The sequence below is a fragment of the Dendrobium catenatum genome, unplaced genomic scaffold (genome assembly GCF_001605985.2).
Source record: "Dendrobium catenatum unplaced genomic scaffold, ASM160598v2 fragScaff_scaffold_1220, whole genome shotgun sequence".
Classification (NCBI taxonomy): domain Eukaryota; kingdom Viridiplantae; phylum Streptophyta; class Magnoliopsida; order Asparagales; family Orchidaceae; genus Dendrobium; species Dendrobium catenatum.
In genome coordinates, this window is record NW_021319682.1 from 2,914,459 (window position 1) to 2,921,237 (window position 6,779).

The 6,779-nt window shown below is 34.1% G+C and overlaps 1 protein-coding gene across 1 annotated transcript in view; it reads right to left on the reverse strand.

Moving 5' to 3' along the window:
- The window catches only part of LOC110104372 (pre-rRNA-processing protein TSR1 homolog), a 41,879-nt gene that overhangs the window by 6,544 nt on the left and 28,556 nt on the right, over positions 1–6,779 (reverse strand). The gene's annotated exons all lie outside the window — the stretch shown is intronic.

Here is a 6,779-nt window from a genome sequence, read left to right on the forward strand (position 1 = left end):
AATCACTCCAAAGTTTGATCCATAGAACCTCCACCGGGCATACATGCTGCTTGACAAGCATGACTAGTGACGAAAGCACCTTGGATAGGTATTTAAAGCTTGGTCTATAAAGCTAAAGTGTGCAGTGGGAAAAATACTAAAGGGGGGCAATATTTCAAGCAAAGCTGTGATCATGATTAATAAAAAAAAACCTTTTACATACATAATTGTTATTAAAAATAAAGATATTTGTTATAACCGCATTGACCGGATAGAACTACCGAGATATAAGTCCGAGGGAGAAAACAAAAAAAAAGAGTAAAATGTACTTAATTCTGAGGATTTATAACAGCAATAAATGATATTTGGTAATACATTTTGTAAGAAACCAGAGTTTTGGCAATACATTTTGTAGAAAACTCAAAAAAAGGCTGGATGATGTCGCAGTTTAATAAATTAGCTTGAGCTAAGAAGAAATAGCAAATCACTCCAAGGTTTGATCCATAGAACTTCCACTAGGCATACACGCTGCTTGACAAATCTGACTAGTGATGAAAGCACCTTGGATATGTATTTAAAGCTTGGTCTATAAAGATAAGTGTGCAGTAGGAAAAATACTAAAGGGGAGCAATATTTCAAGCAAAGTTTTCATCATTATTAATAAAAAAAAACCTTTTACATACATAATTGTATTAAAAAGAAAAAAGTTTTTAATATTCGCATTGACTGGATAGAACTACCTAGATATAGGTACCAGGGAGAACCAAAAAAAAAAAAAGTAAAATGTACTTAATTCTGAGGATTTATTACAACAATAAATGATATTTTCAATCTAATAGTTTTCTATGATAACACTCCCCCTTAAGTTGAAATTTCTTGAAATGTATATGATCTAGCTAGGTACAAATATTGGAAAAAAAAGGAGGACCCAAAACCATGGTAAAGATACCAACAAATTATTCTTCATTGAAGATGGATTTAGTGATGATAAGTTTTTTTGATAGGGTTACATCTCTAATGAAGTGGCAATCCACATCAATATGTTGATTCTTACATGGAAGATATAATTATTGGTAATTAGATTGTTGCCTAATTATCATAATTAAAAATCATTGTTTATGTTGAAGGGCATAAGCCAAATTCTTTGACAAGTGTTTTAATCCATGTTATTTTGTAAGTAAAATGAGTCATGACCCTACATTCATATTCAATATTAGATCTAGCTACAGTCTTCTACTTATCCAAGACACGAGATTTCTACTCATAAAAATTCAATAACATGAAGTAGACTTTTAATTCTCAACTGATTCAGTATAGTCATCATCAAAATAAACTTCAATCCTTAAATGATCGTATTTCTCATAAACTAGACATTTTCTCAAAGATTTCTTGGTATAACTTAAAATTCTTAGGACAACATTCCAATGTATTTGTTTTGAGTTTTACATATACTAACTATTTACACCAAGACCAAAAGATAAATAAGGTCAATGACTGTTAAATTAATAAGCTTGCCAACCATATGTCGAAAGTGGGAAACATGATCAAAGCATTCATCATTCTTGAATGATTGTAGCATAGTCAGCATCAAAATAAACTTCAATCCTTAAAAGATCATATTTCTCATAAACAAGATATTTTCTCAAAGATTTCTTAGTATAACTTAAAAATTCTTAGGACAACATTCCAATGTGTTTTCTTTGAGCTTTACATATATTAACTAATTACACCAAGACCAAAACGTATATAAGATTGAGGACAGTTAAATAACTATGCTTGTCAACCATATGTCGATGGTGAGAAACATGATCAAAAGCATTTATATTTATTTAATGATTGTAGAGTATAAACAGGGGAGTTAGCATGGCCGCACCTAACAATAACAATAAGTTTTTATCCCACTATGTGGATTCGGCTACATGAATATTTTTCCTTCATTGTGTTCTATCAAGAGTTAAATTCTCATTTAAATCTAATAAAAATGGATCATTTTTAACACTTTTTAACAAAGACCTTTTAGGTCCACCTCTACTCTTTTAACAAGGTCATCAGAATGCGGATATTTTCTATGACCGAGTCATCTAAGATGACTCTCTCTCATTTTATCTACCACCGCAGCTACTCCAACCTCATCTTACCTATTATATGCAAGATGTCAAGAAAGTTTCTTGGCCACCCCGAATCTTTAGTGACAAATGTCCTTTGAAGATACAATTTTATCTCATAAACGCTGGAAGAATTATTCCAAATTAGAAAAATATCATCAAGAAACATAATGAGGATCATTATGTCACATGAAGAGTGGCGAATGAAGATAGAAAGATCACCTGCGCTTCTCTAAAACCAATATGAACAAGAACTTTGCATGGTTTATCAAATCAAGGTGACTTTGTTTCAATCCGCATGTAGCTTTTCAAAGCATACAAATTTTGTTGTCCCCTCAAAAAACACCTAGAATTTTCTCCATATAACAACTTCAAATATATCCCCAATAGAGAAAAACATTGCTAACATCACTTTGGAGCAAAGTCCATCTTTGATTGATGGCAACAAATAGAATAAGGTGAATAAAATTAAGTTAAGCAATAAGGAAAAAAGTTTCAAAATAGTCTTGCCTATACATAGCCTTCAACCACCAATTGAGCTATGTACTAATTAATAGATCCATTTTGATAAAACTTAAAAGAGTATTGAACCAACGGCATGAAATGGGATTAAACCCAAAAGATGGTGTAATCATAAACAAGGTATGACGATCAACAATAACTCATTTTCAATATATATTGCATGCTTCCAATTTGGATCAAGCAGAGCTTCAATAACCAACAGAGGATCAATAATTGAAGTACATAGAGGAGGTAGTAGGTAGCCAATGTAGGTGGACGCCTACCTAAACAACTGGGATGAAATTAGACGAATTAAGAAGAGACAACAAACACTATAGTAATAAATATAAGTGAAATAGCAGCAAAAGATGTAGTAGGGTATGAATTAGGTGGGTACTAGAGAGATGTCTCATGAAAGGTAACATTAGAAAGGACAGAGTCATGGTGTAAATAGAACGTAACACCAATAATCTTTTTCAGTATAAAAATAGGTCATAAAGATACAATTAATGACACAAACTCATGAAAGCTGAGTTTATCATGTCATGAATGAAGGGAATGGGCAAAACAACACAACCAAAAACTTTAGAAGTAAGACGAGGAATAAGGCTGCAACAATAGACAACACATGATTGATTAAGAAACAATTTTTGAAAATGACATCGCTCCCAATACTGTCATGGAATATGCAAGTAAGACATTAATGTAGGATCACTATTGAGGAGATATTGATGCTTATCCAACTACCCTATTTTGTTATGTTGTATAAGGACATGATTGATATAAAATACCACAGTCAGCACAAAAAGAGCGAAATGAAGATTGTATGCATTTAAGGAATTCTCGGTATGAAGAGATTTAATTTTGGTAAAACTTAATTTTATTTCTTAATAAAAATACATGAATATAGATAAAACTTTCACTTATACTTCAAAATTAAACCCCAAAAAACCTAGTGCAGTTACCAGAAAAAGAAACAAAATAAGCAAAACCCAAATGAGCAGACACATGACTTGGAACCAACATATTTGAATAAACTAAGTCAATAGGTGCACTATTATGAAAGGATGTAGGCACAAGAAAGGAGACCCAACAGTGCTTACCATATTCAAAAGCCTCAGCATTTAAATTTTGAAACCCCAAAGATAGTGTGAGAGAGGATAACCTAGATAATAATACCAAATAACACAAGGCACTATAAGTAGCATTTGTGAGATAGTAAATGACTCCAACTTCAAGACCTTCACAAAACATCTTCTTCACGCTAAGATTCTAAAAGCACAATGAGAAGGATAAGTGGTATAATAGCTATGTGGGCTCCGAAAATTCGGCCTCGGCCTCCACTCGTTTTTCTTATTCAGCGAGGGAGTTTTAACGAACTAAGTTCCGAGGTAAATTTTGGAAGGCAGATGGGTTTGTAGATAAGACACTACCCAGAGATTTCGCCCTCATTTTACGAGGACTTTATGATCTGAGTTCTGGTTTCCTATAGGCGCAAGCCCCTACAGTTAATTACCCCTCCCGATCACGAGAGAGAACTTTCGATTAAGGCTAGTCGTCAATCAGATACGTATAGAATATACGTGCATATGGCATATAGTAGCAGCAATGAGTATGGGAATTTGAGAATGTTAGTTTGGTTGGGTTGAAATATTTGGAAAATTATGATATTTAAAAATTAGAAATTTCACCATCTTGCACTTTAAGCGATGGTGGGGGAAATGGATTCGATAGACCCAGATCAAGATCCCATGGTTCCGGTGTCCGGGCCATCGTGTCCTGGTCTACTTAGTCAGACGAGGTAGTCGACCCAACCATGACAAAAGGATCCTTGCGGCAGCCATAGGTTGCTTCGCTCCAAGGATACCTTGTAGACCGAGGTTGGAATGAGTGATGCCCCAAGATCTAACTTGGAAAGAATGTCAATCAATTACTCAAAAAATTTACCAGAGTTATCTAAAACTTCAATTAACCAGTCTTTCAAACATCTATAAAATTTAAAATATCAATATACAAGTCAATTCATATCTCAAAAATCATGTACAATACTCAGGAAACTTACACTACCAATCACCAGTTCTGAAATCTATCCTGAGCACACAAAAGAATCACTATCAATCAAAAGACAAAAACCTGAAGATCCTGGATCAATTCCTATCTTCTGCTCCTTGCCCTGACCTGAAAAATATCAACCACATATAATGGCTTTACAAAGCCCAGCAGTCACCTAATACCTATAAACTGAAATCAAAGCACGGCTATGCTGTCCAATATGCCATGTCAGTCAATCAAATCATATCAGTCAAATGTCAATGAATTTATGCAAAACACAAAATCCAATAGTTAATAAAACCAGTCATGCAGCGGTAGACGAATCAATAAATCAACCTCAATAAATCCATGTTCAATCTCGAAGAAATCCCGTACACAATAGGGAAAATCAATCAATCCTCAAATCAATCACTATCAAATCAAATCAATGCGGTCTAATCAGTAATATTTATTCAATGAAATCAAAGAGGGAAGAGTCGATAAATCTCAAATATCTATTCTAACAGTGAATCCAGCAGCAATCAATACGTGCAGAAACAGTAAATCTATATGCGAACAATAAATCCATAGCAGTAAGTAACAAAATGAATCTATATGCAACAGTATCAATGATTCTATAACTATTCATGTCCATGCTATCAATGCAATATCTATATCCATTCATTTCTTATCCAAGCTCAATTGTCGCATGCACAGCAATCAATCAGTGAAATCAATGAAATCGTACGATCTAATGAATCCAATCAAAGTCGATAAAGCAGGAATCTATAAAAACAACGAATCCATAAAGCAATACAGTAACATGCAATTCAATACTATATACTGGACAAGTATAATCAACTGGCTATGTGCTGTTGTAGAATACCATATTGCTGTTGTAGATATCATACAATTGGTTTCTATCAATAAGATCGTCACTCTTTTCGCCGTCGGCCATTTCGATAAACTCCTTATGACTCCCAATGTTTATATTCCAATCAAGCATCATTATTGCGTTTTAAAACGGGAAAAGCCCCGTCAGGCCCCACCATTTCCTGTTACAGAAGTCAGGTGTTTAATTTATCGAAATATCTCCGCCGCTAACCGCGGGAACTATCAGGAGGTGACAACCCTCAAAAATTTTGGGTCGTGTGATGTTATGTATGCTGTTGATTTTGAAAAAATACAAGCATCCACAAAAGGCTAAGCCCTTATCAATTTCGGCGTGGGATTTTGGATGAGAACACAAAAAGTCCACCCCCTTGATTTATAAAAATAGTTTAAACTCAATGCCAAGTTTATCTGTTCATATAATTGTCAGTTTTTTTTTTAGAGTAATAAGCGGCAGATTCAAGAGTGTCGAATACATAAATATCATCAATTCATATCTATCAATTCAGTCACTCAACTCTTTCATGTGAATTAACATGCTAATGAATTCTCTCATTATGTTTCTTGATCGAATATTTATTCTAATTAACACTGGCAATTGTGGCATAATATCAAATAAAATTCTTCTTCCATCTAAGCGACCGTTTATTCAATTATGAGCATATAAAATTTCTGTTATCTTCATATATCAATATAGCGCAACAGTGCCCAAATTCTTCTTGAGTACACTAAAGTCTACAGAAATTCAAGGAGTCGCGGGCGGGCAAGGGTGGGGTGGCCAAGAAACTTTCTTGACCATCCTTGCAGGTTAATAGGGGGTGGGTAAGATGAGGTTGTGGGGAAGAGCTGTGCCATGCACAAGCCCGTATTAACCGACAGGTCGGGTCAAATTTTACAACAAAAATTCCTGCAAAAAAAGGGTGGACAATTGTCTCTCAAAGATAATAATCTTAAACCATAATGTGACAATAGTAGGAGAGTAAGATCTTATACATGCAATTACAAGGAGAGCTATAGTATTAGATTAATGACTATAGAAGAGATCAAATCAATATCAAGTCTTGATATTTTTCGTAAAGAGTAATTCGATTAGTCAATACTTAGATCGCGACTGCGTGGTAGCGAATCATATTAAAATTATCCGGCATTCCTTGGACCATGATCTTGTTAAAAGAGTAGAGGTTGGACCTAGGATAAAAATAACGGTGGCTGTCAGAATTTATTTAGGCTTTTTTACAAAAAGCTTCGTTAAAAAGTTGATCCATTTTTATT